We start from the raw sequence: 15,999 nt of genomic DNA, 5'->3' as shown, positions 1-15,999 counted from the left end.
TTTTTTTCTGTCGGTAAATCAGCCGCAAGGCGAAATACAGGGGAGTTGGGTTTGAATCCCCCCCCCTACAAAAATCTGTCTTCAACTCTTAAAAATGCAACAGATATGGATATAAAATAAATTTGATGCATTTTTTAAAGTTTTTTAGTCCCCCTCCCCGAAAAAAAATTCCCCCTGGCCTCCGCTCCTTAATCCTACGGATTTTTTTCAGCCTGCTAATGGAAAACACTAGGGAGAATGAAATCCCTCCATGTCCATAACGATTCCACTGTTGTCTACAACATAGCTTATAAAGACCCTTTTATTAAGCAAACCCTAGCCTTTCTTTTATATGCACCTGCTATTAAAAAACGTCGAAAATCTCATCAGTCATAGCGCAATTTTTTCTAGAATACGTGATATGCATATGAAATGTTTTGTGGTTTGATGACTGATAGATTTGATTACTACATTATTAGCTAAAAAGGGGCTGAGTTCTATAGCAAGCGGGTGTATTTGACTTGGGGATTCTCGTTTTACAATTTCGCTTACTAACTTCCTTTTTGCTCTCGGTCCAAACCTCCATTCTTACCATAATTGAGACTAGTGAATATTTACAGTAAGTTAATAGTTGTTAAAACCCCTCTAAATCACCCCCCCCACGCTGTACCAAAGTGGCATTTGTGTTTCGCTAAAAATTAAATAAGTTGACTAATTGAAAGTTTTATTTAGCAAATTAATCTTTATACATTCGAAATAAATCAGTTTAAACGAAAGAAAACTTAGATAAAAATTGATATCACATTAAACTAGCAAATCTATATATCGGCTGTTGCTAATGTAACAACATGAAAAAGAATTTAAGGAAGAGGGGTTGGGGGGGGGGTCATCAAGCTTAATCGTGTCTTTCTTATCGTTTTAATTTTAACTTTATTTTTTGCTATAGTTCCTGTTTGTCTGTTAATTTAAGGATATTTTTTGTACAACTCCTTACATCTATATATATATATATATATATATATATATATATATATATATATATATATATATATATATATATATATATATATATATATATATATATATATATATATATATATATATATATATATATATATATATATATATATATATATATATATATATATATATATATATATATATATATATATATATACATATATATATTATATGCCAGCTTATTATAAAATGAGAAAAAAGCAGAGTACCAAATAAAAAAGAAAAATCAAAAAATATGTCATGTATTTCATTTGTCAAATGACATGTATGTCAAAAATATAAGTCATTTGAGAGTGTTGTTGGCCTTGAGAATCATTAGATTGTCAATGTTTGAATTTTTACGGACGAAAATCGGTTAGTTTTGAGTATTATTCTTACGAATCAATGTGGCAAGACTGACGACAATTTGGTACTTCCCTATAGACTTTATAATTTTGAAACAGCTTTAAGAAAAACATTTGAAAATAGCAATTTGTAGGTATGAATTAATCTAATATGAGGCCAGGGGCCTATATTTTCTTCTAATTATTTTAATGCCCTTGGTACTTCAATAAGTCTTTTTAATGTTGTCAAATATTATTAGTTAGTAGTAGTAACGAATTACTAGTAGTCGAGGTAGAAGAAACTGAGCTGAATTTGTCGTGGTAGGAACAGTGGCGGCAACACTAATCATTATATAAAGTCAGGTTTTTTTATCGGTATGAAAAAAAAAAACTCTTTATGTTTCTCCTTGAGGCTTATGGAATAACAAAGACTCTATTGTATTCTAAATAGGAAAAAAACATGAAGTAGTGATGTAACGCATCTGGGATATTTCTTATTTTTTGACGTGTTTACATAGGCCTCATTTGGTTATAGCCCGATTACTTAAATCTGTATTGCAGTGGATGGTATACAGGGTTGCCATTTTAAGAGATGTGTCACTAGTTTTAGGGATTCCTTTTTATCCTTGATAGATTTTTCTATTCTTGCGACACTCCAGAATTTTTACGTTTTTACCATAATTATCCGTGTTGGGATTTAACTTACCTGTTTTTTTGCTTTGTAATCCCCCTCCCCCGTCTTTCCAGGGTCACACTACATAACTTTTGATGTGCATGCCTGTATGTTTTGTAAACTTAAGACTTGGCTTTTAACAGACTTTCTGAAACTTTTGTAATCGAAGCCCACCCCTAAGAACATATCCAGGAAGGGGCAGGAGGGCTAGTTGTGATTGAACCCTCCCCCTGAAGTAATAAAACACATTTAGATTTTTTTAAGTTTTTCGAGAGTCTGAACGAATCATCTGGGTACAGTCTGGCGCCTACAAAAAAACATCATGTATATTAGCTCAAAAATACGTCTTTCGGGGATATCTGGAAAGTAAGCAAGGAAGAGGACTTTGGGTGCGTTTCCCTCCCAAAATTATATGTTTTTGTGAATATATCTCGTAGTTTGATTCTATGTACTTTGCCAATAATCACATTTTCTAATTGTCATCCTCCCATTCCCAAATAATTGTCATATAGTTGCCTGCCACCAGCATTTTTATCATTCAATGAAACCCAATGTCACTTTCATCATCAAACTTGTGAGTGAGGAGAGCTTACAATCCATTCCGTGCGAAATAGCCAATACGAAAATGAATTGAAAAAACGAAAAGATGGAACAGCAGCAAGAGTAATTTTCTGCCATTGAATTATGAAAGAAAACAGATATTTCGGAAGGACCTCCATTAAAATGGTCAAGAATAAATACCAAAAGTAAAACGAAAAAAGGAGCCAACTTCTGATAAGAAATTGAACATCCCAGAAGGTAGTTAATAGCTAAATAGATTTTGAAAAAATCTGAGTCAAATAACAGGCTTATGAAAATTTTACATCTATAACTTCTGACACACAGTGTTGCCCCCTTAATATATTATGTTTAATGTCCCATGTTCGGCTATACGTGCTGATTTGTCTGTGTTTTTTTTGTATCGTGATTTAATCAACCATGAGAGGGGCTAACGGCCCATCTTCTTCACGAGCTTACAGAAACAGAGGCGGAAAGTGTCATCCTCGAGACACAGGATTTTTTAGATAACTCCTTCTCTTGACAAAATTTAAAATGATGGCCTGAAAACTAAGTGGTTGGCGCGCTGGGTTGAGAATACCTTGTCCGAAGGGCACGGGTTCAGTTCCTGGCATGGCCAGTTATTTGGTTTGGAACGGGGGTCAGTGGTGTGGCTCTTTAAGATCAGCTAGAGTCAACCCCAAAATACCGCATAGTGGCATAGTTCATAGTTTAGACCTGTTATGAAAATTGGCTCCGATTTGCCTCATTGTCAAACAGTTCGTGGTAACGAACTGTAGTAAGGAGCGACCCGGCTCAATAGTAACCAAAGCTCTAAAAAATGGAATTTTTATACCAATAGCTACATCAAAAGAATCGCATTTTAATGCTGATTTTAAATATATAAGTTTCATCAAGTTTAGTCTTACCCATCAAAAGTTACGAGAAAATTTGCGTTATTTTAGAAAATAGGGGAAAACACCCCCTAAAGGTCATAGAATCTTAAAGAAAATCACACCATCAGATTCAGTGTATCAGATAACCCTACTGTAGAAGTTTCAAGCTCCTATCTACAAAAATGTGGAATTTTGTATTTTTTGCCAGAAGGCAGATCACGGATGTGTGTGTTTTTTTCCCATGGGTGATCGTATCGACCCAGTTGTCCTAGAATGTTGCGAGAGAGCTCATTCTAACGGAAATGAAAAGTTCTAGTGCCCTTTTTAAGTGACCAAAATAATTTGAGGGCACCTAGGCCCCATCCCACGCTAATTATTTTCCCAAAGTCAACGGATCAAAATTCTGAGATAGTCATTTTATTCAGCGTAGTCGAAAAACCTTATAACTATGTCTTTGGAGACGACTTACTCCTCCACAGTCCCCTTGGGAGGGGCTACAAGTTACAAACTTTGACCAGTGCTTACATATAGTAATGGATATTGGGAAGTGTACAGGCGTTTTCAGGAGGATTTTTTGGTTGAGGGAGGGGTTGAGAAGAGGGGGATATACTGGGGAACTTTCCATCGAGGAATTTGTCATGGGGGAAGAAAATTTCCATGAAGGGAGCGCAGGATTTACTAGCATTTAAAAAAAAAAAAACAATGAAAAAATAAATATGAAAAAGTTTTTTTCAGCTGGAAGTAAGGAGCAGCATTAAAACTTAAAACGAACAGAAATTATTACCCATATAAGGGGCTCACCTCCTCCTAATACCTCGCTCTTTACGCTAAAGTATTTTTAGTAATGTCAACTATTTATTCTACGGCTTTTGTGATTCAGGGGTCATTCTTAATGAAGTGGGACAAAATTTAAGATTTAGTGTAAAGAGAGAGGTACTGACGAGGGGGGCGAACCCTCTCATATGTGTAATAAAAACATGAGAATAAAAAATTCTTTACGTAAGCTAATTTATAAGTTACATATATCTTTTACTAATAAAAAGATTCGTAAAAAATTTAAAGTTCTAGTTGCCTTTTTAATTAACCAAAAAATTGGAGGGCAACTAGGCTTCCTCCTCTGCTCTTTTTTTCTCAAAGCCATTTAGCCAAAAAAAAAAATATGCAAATTTCGTTTTAATTATTCCTCTGCGGAGAGCCAAAATCAAAACATGCATTGATTCAAAAACGTTCAGAAATTAAATAAAAAAACAAGTTTTTTCAACTGAAAGTAAGGAGCGACATTCAAACTTAAAACGAACAGAAATTACTTCGTATATGAAATTGGCTGCTTCCTCCTCAACACCCCGCTCTTTACGCTAAAGTTTTTTACTGTTTTAAAAAGAAGAGTTGAGAGAAAGAGTCAAACTTTAGCGTAAAGAGCGGGGCGTTGATGAGGAAGCAGCCCCTTTCATATACGAAGTAATTTCTATTCGTTTTAAGTTTTAATGTCGCTCCTTACTGTCAGTTGAAAAAACTTTTTTTTTTATTTAATTATTTTCAAGGAATGGTAATGAAGATGTTTGAAAAACTTCGGATTCAATTTGCTTATACTTACTGCTAACTGTACCTTCTACTTTATTTTAATAAAAATAAAATATCAAAAATTAAAATATTGTAATACTAGTAGTACTAGTAAACTGTAATACTAGTTCTGTAATTTTTGATATTTTATTTTTATTAAAATAAACTAGAAGGTACAGTATTTTTAGTAATTTCAGCTATTTATTCTACGTACTTTGTGATTCAAGGGTCATTCTTTAGGAATTGGGACAGAATTTAAGCTTTAGTGTAAAGAGCGAGGTATCGACAAGGGGTAAACTCCTTCATATAGGCCTACGCAATAAGAATATACGAACATAGAAGTTCGTTACGTAAGTTAATTCGTAAATTACGAATATTTTTTTACTAATGAAAATGTTCGTAAAACAATTAAAAGTTCTAGTTGCCTTTTTAAGTAATCAAAAAATTAGAGGGCAGCTAGGCTTCCTCCCTCTCTCCTTTTTTCTCAAAATCTTCCGATTAAAACTATGAGAAAGCCATTTAGCCAAAAAGAAAATTAATATGCAAATTTCGTTATAATTATTTATATGCGGAGAGCCAAGACCAAAATATGCATGAATTAAAAAACGTCCAGAAATTAAATAAAAAAACAAGCTTTTTTAAATGAAAGTAAGGAGCGACATTAAAACTTAAAACGAACAGAAATTAGTCCCTATATGAAAGGGGCTTTTCTTCCTCAACGCCCGACTCTTTACGCTAAAGTTTTTTCCTTTTTTAAAAAGTAGAGCTAAGAAAAAGAGTCAAACTTTAGCGTACAGAGGGACGCGTTGAGGAAGAAAAGCCCCTTTCATATACGGAGTAATTTCTGTTCGTTTTACGTTTTAATGTCGCTCCTTACTTTCATTTTAAAAAAATTGTTTTTTTATTTAAAATCCGCTTTTTTTTATTTATTTGAATAATTCCTGTTTGTTTTAGGTTTTAATGTTGCTCCTTTCTTGCATTTAAAAAACTTGTTTTTTTTTTATTTAAACATGTGTTAGCCTAAGGCTCATGCGAATGCCGAAGAAGAAACTATGATTATCTCTAGACTTCTAATTTAATAGTGAGCCAATTTTGTCACACTCTTCTAATTTTTCTACCCGTTTATCGTTTTAAATCGCTCATTCCTATTTTGGTTTCGGCACACCAAAAACAAATACTTTTTTTTACAAAACAATACAAAAACAAAATACAAAACAAAAATACAACAAGAGCTAAGAGCTCATATGGCACTTGTGACGAGGCCAGAAGAGCTAAGAGCCAAGAGCTCATATGGTATGAGCTCTAAGAAAATTCTAAAAATCAATAGATTGATTTAAAAGGAAAATCAGAGGCTTAATGCCGGTCGAGATTTAAAATAAGAGCTTTGAGTCACGATGTCCTTCTAAATATTAAATTCATTAAGATCCGATCACCCACTCGTATGTTATAATTACCTCATTTTTTCTAATTTTTCCTCTCCCTTTAGCCCCCAGATGGTCGAATCTGGGAAAACGACTTTATCGAGTCAATTTGTTCAGCTCCCTGACACGCCTGCCAATTTTCATTGTCCTAGCTTGTCCAGAAGCATCAAACTCGCCAAAGCACTGAACCCCTCCCCCCAAATCCCCCAAAGAGTGTGAATCCAGTACGGTTACGTCAATCACGTATCTACAACATTTGCTTATTCTATCCGCCAAGCTTCATTCCGATTCCTCCACTCTAAGCGTTTTCTAAGATTTTCGATTTCCCTCTCCAACTCCCCCCAATGTCAACAGATCTGGTCAGGATTTGAAATGAGAGCTCTGAGACATGAATTCCTTCTAAATATCAAATTTCACTAAGATCCGGTCACCCCTTCTTAAGTTAAAAATACCTCAATTTTTCTAATTTTCCGGATTAACACCCCCTAGCTCCTCCAAAGAGTATGGATCCGTTCCAATTATGTCAATCATGTATCTAGAACTAGTGCTTATTCTTCCCATCAAGTTTCATCCTGATCTCTCCACTCTAAGCGTTTTCCAAGATTTCTTTTTCCCTCCTCCAGCCTCCTATGTCCCCGGATCCAATTCGAGTCGAAAATGGAACATCTGAGACATAAGATCCTTCTATATATAAAGTTTCATTAAGATCTGATCACCTATTCGTAAGATAAAAATATCCCAATTTTCACGTTTTTCAAGAATTCCGGTTTCCCCCTCCAACTCCCTCCAATGACACAGGATCTGGTCGGAATTTAAAATAAGAGCTTTAAAGCACAAGATCCTTCTAAATATTAAATTTCATTAAGATCTGATCACTCGTTCGTAAGTTACAAATACTTCATTTTTCCGAAATACCTCCCCCCCCCCCAACTCCGCCAAAGAGAGCGGATCCGGTCCAGTTATGTCAGTCACATATCTTAGACTTTTTTTTATTTTTCCCATTCAGTTTCATCCTGATCTCTCCGCTTTAAATATTTTCTAAGATTTCCGGTCCCTCCCCCAATGACGCTGGATCCGGTTGAGATTTAAAATAATAGATCTGAGTTACGAGGTCCTTCTAAATAAGAAGTTTCATGAAGATCCGATCACTCCTTCGTAAGTTCAAAATACGTCATTTTTTCTAATTTTTCAGAATTAACCCTCCCCCCTCCAATACCCCCAAATAGAGCGGATCCGTTCCAATTATGTCAATCACGTATCTAAGACTTCTGCTTATTTTTTCCACCAAGTTTCGTCCCGATCCCTCCACTCTAAGCGTTTTCCATGATTTTAGGTTCCCCACCCCAAACTCCCCCCAATGTCACCAGATCCGGTCGGGATTTAAAATAAGAGCTTTGAGACACGATATCCTTCTAATTATCAAATTTCATTGAGATCCGATCACCCGTTCGCAAGTTAAAAATACCTCATTTTTTTTAATTTTTCAGGAATAATCCTCCCCCCCACAACTACCTCAAAGAGATCGGATCCATTCCGGTTATGTCAGTCATTTATCTAGGACTTGTGCTTATTTTTCCCGCCAAGTTTCATCCTGATCCCTCCACTCTAAGTGTTTTCCAAGATTTTAGGTTTCCCCCTCCCAACTCCCCCTCAATGTCACCAGATCCGGTCGGGATTTAAAATAAAGCTCTGAGACACGATATCCTTCCAAACATCAAATTTCATTAAGATCTGATCAACAGTTCGTAAGTTAAAAATACTTCATTTTTTCTATTTTTTCCGAATTAACCGGCCCCCCACTCTCCCCTCAGATGGTCAAATCGGGAAAAAGACTATTTCTAATTTAATCTGGTCCGGTCCCTGATACTCCTGCCAAATTCACCGTCCTAGCTTACCTGGAAGTGCCTAAGGTAGCAAAACCGGGATTGACAGACAGACCAACAGACCGACAGAATTTGCGATTGCTATATGTCACTTGGTTAATACCAAGTGCCATAAAAACAAAAAACAAAATACAAAAACAAAACGACATATATATCAAAAGGATTGGCTTATTATGCTGGTACCAAATATATAAGATACTTAAAGTTCAGTGTTATTCTTCAAAGACTACAAGCCTGAGAAAATTTGCTTCATTTTTGAAAAAAGGATCAAACAGTCCCTAAAAATATCAAAGAAGCTTAACGAAAATAACACCATGAGATTCAGCGTATTAGAGAACGCAACTGTATAGGGATTCGGCTCATATTTGGAAAAATGCGGACTTTCCGAGAAGATGTATTTTTTCCATGAGGATGGCAACTATGCTTCCGCGCCCTTTCCCCCCAAAATCGTCTGATCAGAATTTAGAGATACCGTAGCCATTTTGTTCAGCATAGTTGAGAGACCCAATAACTTTGCCTTTGGAGTTAATTTTACCTCCCACAGCCCCTGGGGAAAGGTCTTGCAAATATACAATTTGCCCATTGTTTACGTATAATATCTGTTATTTGGAAGTGTGCATTCTTTTTTTCGGGTAGAGGATTGAATTTTCTGCTGGAAGATTTTCCACAGGGAGAACTTTTTATTGGGAAGGATATTTCTGGGGGATAAAATTTTGAGGGGAAATTTTACACTGGGGGGATTGGCCAGAATTCCTAAACAAAATTCTATTTATTTATTTTAAGTTTCTCTTTGTGAACCAAATCTTACGTGTGGATATGTTAAGGGTAATTGTCCAGGATAAATTTTTAACGGTATTGAATTGTCTTGACAATGTTTCCGGTGAGCGGAATAATGTTTCCGTGGAAGTGGAGCTGGATCTACTGGCTTTCTTAAAAAACCATTTGAAATAAATTAGAAGTTTTTTTTCCGTCTGAAAGTACGCCTAAGGAACAACATTAAAATGAACAAAAAATATTACATATATGAAGGGGATTGTCCCCTCTTTCTTTACGCTAAGTTTGAATTGAGTCCCGATTCTGTAAGAACGACTCCTGAAGCATAATTGTAGTTTAAATAGAACAATGAAAATTTTAAGTACTAAAAAACTTCAGCGTGAATAGTCGGGTGTTTAGAGGGGGCAATCCCCTTATTATGTTATCGTTTCTATTCGTTTTAATTTTTAATGCTGCTCGTTACTTTCAGCTGATTTTTTTTTTTATTAAATTCCTGGTGTAAGTTCAAGTTTGCTTGCCAAAGAATATTCACTAATTTGGAGAAATCATTGCACTTGTTATTGCTCTGTATGCGATTTTTGCCTTCCTATACTTCATTTTTGTCGTCTCACTGAAAATAAATGACATAAAAGTCTTGTTTTCAGGCTAAGAAAATAAAGCAGCAAAGATAATATAAAACCTAAAGCAACAAAGTTTCAGAGTGTAATTCAGCTTCTTTTTTTTTATTTCAAAACAGTGTTGAGGTTTTGTCCGCAATACCAGCAATAATCGTTTTCAGCTACGGGTTCCAATCCCGTACTCTGGCTCTAAAACCTACTCTGTTAAAAACTTGATTTACTAGGAGGATCCAAGCCCTACAGAGGCCTGAAAACGAAGCTATAACCAATTTTAGCTCCCAAATTTTTGCAACGAAATTCCATTTTGCACTTGCCCCCGAATTTTGAGATTCGAGAGTGGAATTAGGGTTTTCAACCCCTTCACCAGTCTGTTATGATCACAGCTTAGATACCAATAAAGCTATGAAAACTCGATTTATTTTTGGGGCACAGTGCGCGGTAGCGTTACTAGCGGCTGGAGACAGGAAACTGGCATTGGTATCTAAGCTGAGGTCTGAATCAAAAAGTCGGAGCAATTCACAGCTTAAATACCAATAGTTCAGAGCTATGGTGTTGTAGTACGATCTACGCATCGGAGAACAGATTTAGAGGAGGCACCTAGTTCAGAGCTCTGTACCAATAGCCATGGGCAAGATATAAATTCTCATTACTGTATTAGTATTTCAGCAATAATATAATTATTGCTTTAAAACAATAGTGACCGAATATGACAAGGCACCCAAATTTACTTTAGGTTTCAATACCGTCCCACAACCACTCGCATTACATCTACCTCTTCCCAGCTGACAATAAGATTAGCCAAGAACATTCCTCAATGACCAGGCCTCGACATAAGCAAAAACCGGTCCTTTTCAGGTTATACTCAGATTACATCTACCTCTTCCCAGCTTACAATAATATTAACCTGGAACGAAAATCCTTCAATCGCCTAAATTTGCTTGCTACACAGCAAATTTGAATATATATTAAAAAAAACTTTTAACCACAAAATGCGCATTCGCCAATTAAATTCATTTTATTTCTGTTTAGCCCATTTAAAGGTAATTGTGTATTATTCAAAACACACTCAATAAGACTTTTATTGATAATACAAACAACCAAATATACTCATGGCTGCCAAATTGACACATTTTGTGTCAAAATGACACAATTTGATGTTGCGTGACACAATGACACATTCAGACGAAATGATGACACAATCGACGAAAATGACACATTTTTCAATAAAAAATGACACAATCGACAAAAATGACACATTTTTCAAAAAATGACACATTTTTCAAAAAATGACACATTTTTCCAAAAAATGGACGCATTTTAAAAAAAAAATGACATATTTTTGTCATCCTAGTCTTGATTTTTAAATGGTAGTAAAAGAAAAGTAAAATTTCAATTTTTACCTCCAGAAAAGCTACAAATTAATGGAAGGGAATAGCGCTGCCTAACGGTGGCAGTAGTACACAAACAGTGCAGAATACAGGACAGATGCCATCACCGTATTTAAAATTTAAACCACGCGAAAAAAAACAGCCTTAGGCGGAAATTTCAAATCAAAATACTTCTTGATTGAGTATTTGATGTAGCCAACTGGTACGTACTTAATGGTAAAAATTAAACAGCATGCAGTTTACCAGAGCTGTGTGCATAAGCAGCAACTCTCATTTTTAGGAGTACAGGAGGGGTACCCAACCTCGGACAAGATTACAAATTTCCAGAGATGTCTTTCCTTCACAATAACCCATCTAGCCTAAAAAGGCACCAAAAAATATGACAAAAATACTAGATTGAAGCTGGTTGAATGGCTTAGGCTACATATTGAGTTAATAAAAATCTTAGCCAATAAAGCCGATAACGTATAGAGCCGATTACGATTACGACGTCATACGAAGTCTATTTTCAATTTGCTGTCGGAATTCACTGTCCCTAAAACTTTTATAAATGTAAACTTGCCTCGTTGGCCGCCCAGACACAAATTCATAGTGTGTAACATTAATTTAATCGAATGTTTCTATTTCTTTCATGACGTCACAAAAAGGTCATGATCCCAAGATAATAGGATAAGGTTAAGTTTACTCCTTTTTGAACTGATTTGAATAAGACCACATATTCAAAACTCTAAATAAAGATTTGACAATTAAATATGATACCCAGGGCTTCCACTTCGAAATTGTCAAAAACATATTATCATAGCCAAAAAACGTGAGAAAACATGAGAACGTTGAAACTTGAAAAACATGAGATTTTGCATGAGAATTTTCTTTTGTTTATATTTTGAATTCAGTGTTCAAACGGAACCCAAATTTGGCAGCAGATCACTATATCACTCATTTCTATTTAAACTCAGCTTTCAACTAATAGGCACGTATTCTGCACTCCTAGTAGTGTCTGGTTTTTACTCACTGGGGTTTGGTGCTGGTTTGGTGTTGCACCTACAAGGGAGATTCTTGGTCTCATCTATTTACCACATCCCGCTTACTTCTTACTAGAACCTGACTCCCGAACAAGTTTTGGGGACTCTACAATGATGAGGAAAAATTAGCCACTAATGAGCCAAAAAATGGGTTAAAGAAGTCACCAGCGAATAAAAGAAACATATATTGGGAAAAAAACAGCTTTTTTGTCTTACATACCAGTTGTATAATACCACCAATACAACTTATATTGGCGGTAAACATGTCAGTAATAGAGAGACAGAACAAAGTAGAATCGAAAATATGTTTTAGAGTCTTAAGTCCGGTCTTCACCTCCCGGAACTTCCGGAGTCTCGGCTTCCAGATTATTCTTTGACGTCTTCTTCCTGTCATCTGGAATACGAACCGGTCCGAAAGTATATCAAAATAATCTGGAAAAAGGGGGCTTTTGAACTTTCAGGTTTCCGGAATTTTGGGAAACTCTGGAAAAAGATGAGGGGGGTTGTAACCCCGGTCACCCGTTCCAAATTTATTAATGCCTTAATATTCCGGATTCCCCCTTCCTCCACTTCCCCACAACTATCGGACCGAGTGAAATTTTATTTACAAGTCAGTTTGATCGGGTCCTTGATGCATTGATCCCTCCATTCTGTCCGTTTTTCGCGATTTCCGGTCTACCCAAAATAGAACAAAGTAACACACTTAGAAAAGTAAAATAATACACTTTTAATACACTTTGAACACAGTGACATAAAATTTAGACACATCGGCACTTTGAAAACAGATTTGTCTTTTTGAAAACAGATTTGGTATGGCTGGCTTTGGCCCTCATCTTAAAAGCCATCCTCCTATATTGTGAAGCCGATTTTACCGGCACTCGAAATCGTTATTTTGATATAGACTAGGCTATTAGTCTGGCAAATACCAAATGTCCATAAGATCCGTGAGAATATTGTATTCAAATTTGTACTATAGAATTCTTGAACTGGCAACCGGTTAAGAACTGGTTTCAAGTTAAAACATGTTATTTTGGTAAAGAAACTGATAATAGAAGTATAAAAGCCGCCTACCCCCTAGGAGAGGTCAGTGACCCTTCTTCTTGGGTTGCACACGTGCAGGGATGTATAACTGTCCAGTTCCAGTAAACTTAGTACTTACCCTTAAAAAAATCCTTTCGCGTAAGGTAAATAACGTCCTTATTGTGCCAGTGAACCTGATCTGATCAGATGAAGTTATGAACTTAGAATCAAATCAAATCAACCCTTTTTGAACACAACAATGGTGAGTCATGGACAAGCTGCCGACAAATTCATTAATTAAGGTTCGCGGAAATGGAATTCCCTACGGACAATGAAGACATATTGTGCAGTTTGCCCGAAAATTGCAAAAGATCATAAACGTCAAGTTGAACAGAGCTCAAATCAACAGAAATCGGGAGATTATATTGAATGAATGTAAATATGAGAAAAAAAACCTGTACGTCCCTAAAAACCTCTAAAAACATGAGAACATAAGACAATTTTTTTCGCATGAGAAATCTTCCGAAAACATGAGATCTCATGGGAAAACATTAGAAGTGGAAGCCCTAATAATACCACTTGTAACAATAAAATATGACACATTATCAAATCTGAGATGACACGAAAAGCACATTTTCGGAAAAAAATATGACATACTCCATAATAAAAGTTTGTCAGCCCAAAATTTACTTTATACTTGAAATAATCCCACAACCACTCGGATTACATCTACCTCATCCCAGCTAACAGTAACATCAGCCAAGAACATTCCTCAATGACCAGGCATCGACGTTAGCCGAAGCCGATCCTTTTCATGCTCAGAGGTAGACGTTTCCACTCATCATCGTGGTTCGTGGAAGCGTCGGTTTCCCAGCGAAACCTAAGCAACCATACTACAGAAATGATCCTGTGAAGTATGATCTTAATTGTCCACAGTTCCTATGTTGTTCTTATAAAAAAAAACACACAAACGGTTGTTTTTCTTTTCTTGATATACTGTAAGAGCTCCATATAAAGAACGAGAGCAAAAAATCTATATAATATTTCTCCAGAGTTCCGAAATATTAATTATAAGCTGAAAATAGGTTTTGTGCTAAAATTTAATAAAAACAGTGCTAAATATGATTTTTGTTCCAAAAATGATTCTTTTGCAAGGGACTAGGCACTCACCAGAATAGAATCGTATAATAGATATTAAATTATTCTACATACTGAGATGCGATTACTGTTAATGAATGCAATCTGAGTGATACTAGGGTCACGATAACTTAATAAAAGTAATCTCGATTGTCCGATATATGCGAACTATGAACGCAGTTCGCTTCGAAATGCAAAGTGAAGATGAAAGTACGATAAATTATAATCTCAAAGTGGAGATGAGATTGAAATTTTTTAAATGAAGAAGAAAAAACCAACAGCGTTTTGGTTAATCTTTCATGGCGATAAATAGCTTTGACTTAACGCTCTTGCTCAGCAGGGTCGCCAGCGTAGAGGGAACTGGTTGACAGCGCCGTCAGTCTTCTCCAAGCAGCCCTGTCCAGGGCTAAGGATGGGGCCTCATTTGGGTTGATATAGCGGCACACACACAAAAAAAAATCATACGACTTTATCAAACAGTTCGTGGTAACGAACTGTAGTAAGAAGCGACTCGGCTCAATAGTAACCAAACTCTAAAAAATCGAATTTTGATACCAAAAGCTACATCAAAAGAATCACATTTTAATGCTGATTTTAAATATATAAGTTTCATCAAGTTTAGTCTTACCCATCAAAAGTTACGAGCCTCAGAAAATTTACCTTATTTTAGAGAATAGGGGGAAACACCCCCTAAAAGTCATAGTCAGAGAACCCTATTGCAGAAGTTTCAAGCTCCTATCAACAAAAAGGTCGAATTTTTCCATTTTTGCCAGAAGGCAGATCACAGATGCGTGTTCATTTGTTTGTTTGTTTTTTTGTTTGTTTTTTCCCCCAGGGGCGATTGTATCGACCCAGTGATCCTAGAATCTTGCGAGACGGCTCATTCTAACGGAAATGAAAAGTTCTAGTGACCTTTTTAAGTGACCAAAAAATTGAAGGGCACCTAGGTTCCTCCTACACTACTTATTTTCCGAAAGTCACCGGATCAAAATTCTGAGATAGTCATTTTATTCAGCGTAGTCAAAAAAAAACTTATAACTATGTCTTTGGGGACGACTTACTCCCCCAAAGTCCCCGTGGGAGGGGCCACAAGTTACAAACTTTGACCAGTGCTTACATATAGGCTAGTAATGGTTATTTGGAAGTGTACAGACGTTTTCGGGGGGATGTTTAGGTTGGGAGGGGGATGAGAAGAGGGGGTATGTTGGGGGAACTTCCCTTGGAGGAATTTGTCATGGGGGAAGAAAAGTTTCATGAAGAGAGCGCAGGATTTTCTAGCATTATTAAAAAAAAACGATGAAAAAATAAATATGAAAGTTTTTTCAACTGAAAGTAAGGAGAAGCATTAAAACTTAAAATGAACATAAATTATTGCGCATATGATATGCTTACCTCCTCCTAATACCTCGCTCTTTACGCTAAAGCATTTTTAGTAATTTCAACTATTTATTCTATGGCTTTGGTGATTCGGGGGTCATTCTTAGGAAATTGGGACAAAATTTAAGCTTTCGTGTAAAGAGCGAGGTACTGACGAGGGGGTGAACCCCTTCATATACGTAATAAAAATATGAGAAAACGGAAGTTCGTTACGCAAGCTAATTTGTAAGTTACATATATCTTTTACTAATAAAAACATTCGTAAAAAATTAAAAGTTCTAGTTGCCTATTTAAGTAACCAAAAAATCGGAGGGCAACTAGGCCTCCTCTAACGCTACTTTTTTTCTCAAAATCATTCGATCAAAACTATGA

General features: G+C 35.9%; 1 long non-coding RNA gene and 1 other non-coding gene across 2 annotated transcripts in view; both read right to left on the bottom strand.

Moving 5' to 3' along the window:
• Nucleotides 1-15,999, bottom strand: part of LOC136035224 (uncharacterized) — a 92,722-nt gene that overhangs the window by 40,717 nt on the left and 36,006 nt on the right. The window lies entirely within an intron of this gene.
• Nucleotides 13,827-14,037, bottom strand: LOC136035926 (small nucleolar RNA U3). Its single transcript, XR_010619571.1, has one exon. It is a non-coding gene; the product is annotated as a small nucleolar RNA U3 (small nucleolar RNA).

This window comes from Artemia franciscana, chromosome 14, assembly GCF_032884065.1.
Source record: "Artemia franciscana chromosome 14, ASM3288406v1, whole genome shotgun sequence".
NCBI lineage: Eukaryota > Metazoa > Arthropoda > Branchiopoda > Anostraca > Artemiidae > Artemia > Artemia franciscana.
This window is presented reverse-complemented; position numbering and strand designations above follow the sequence as displayed.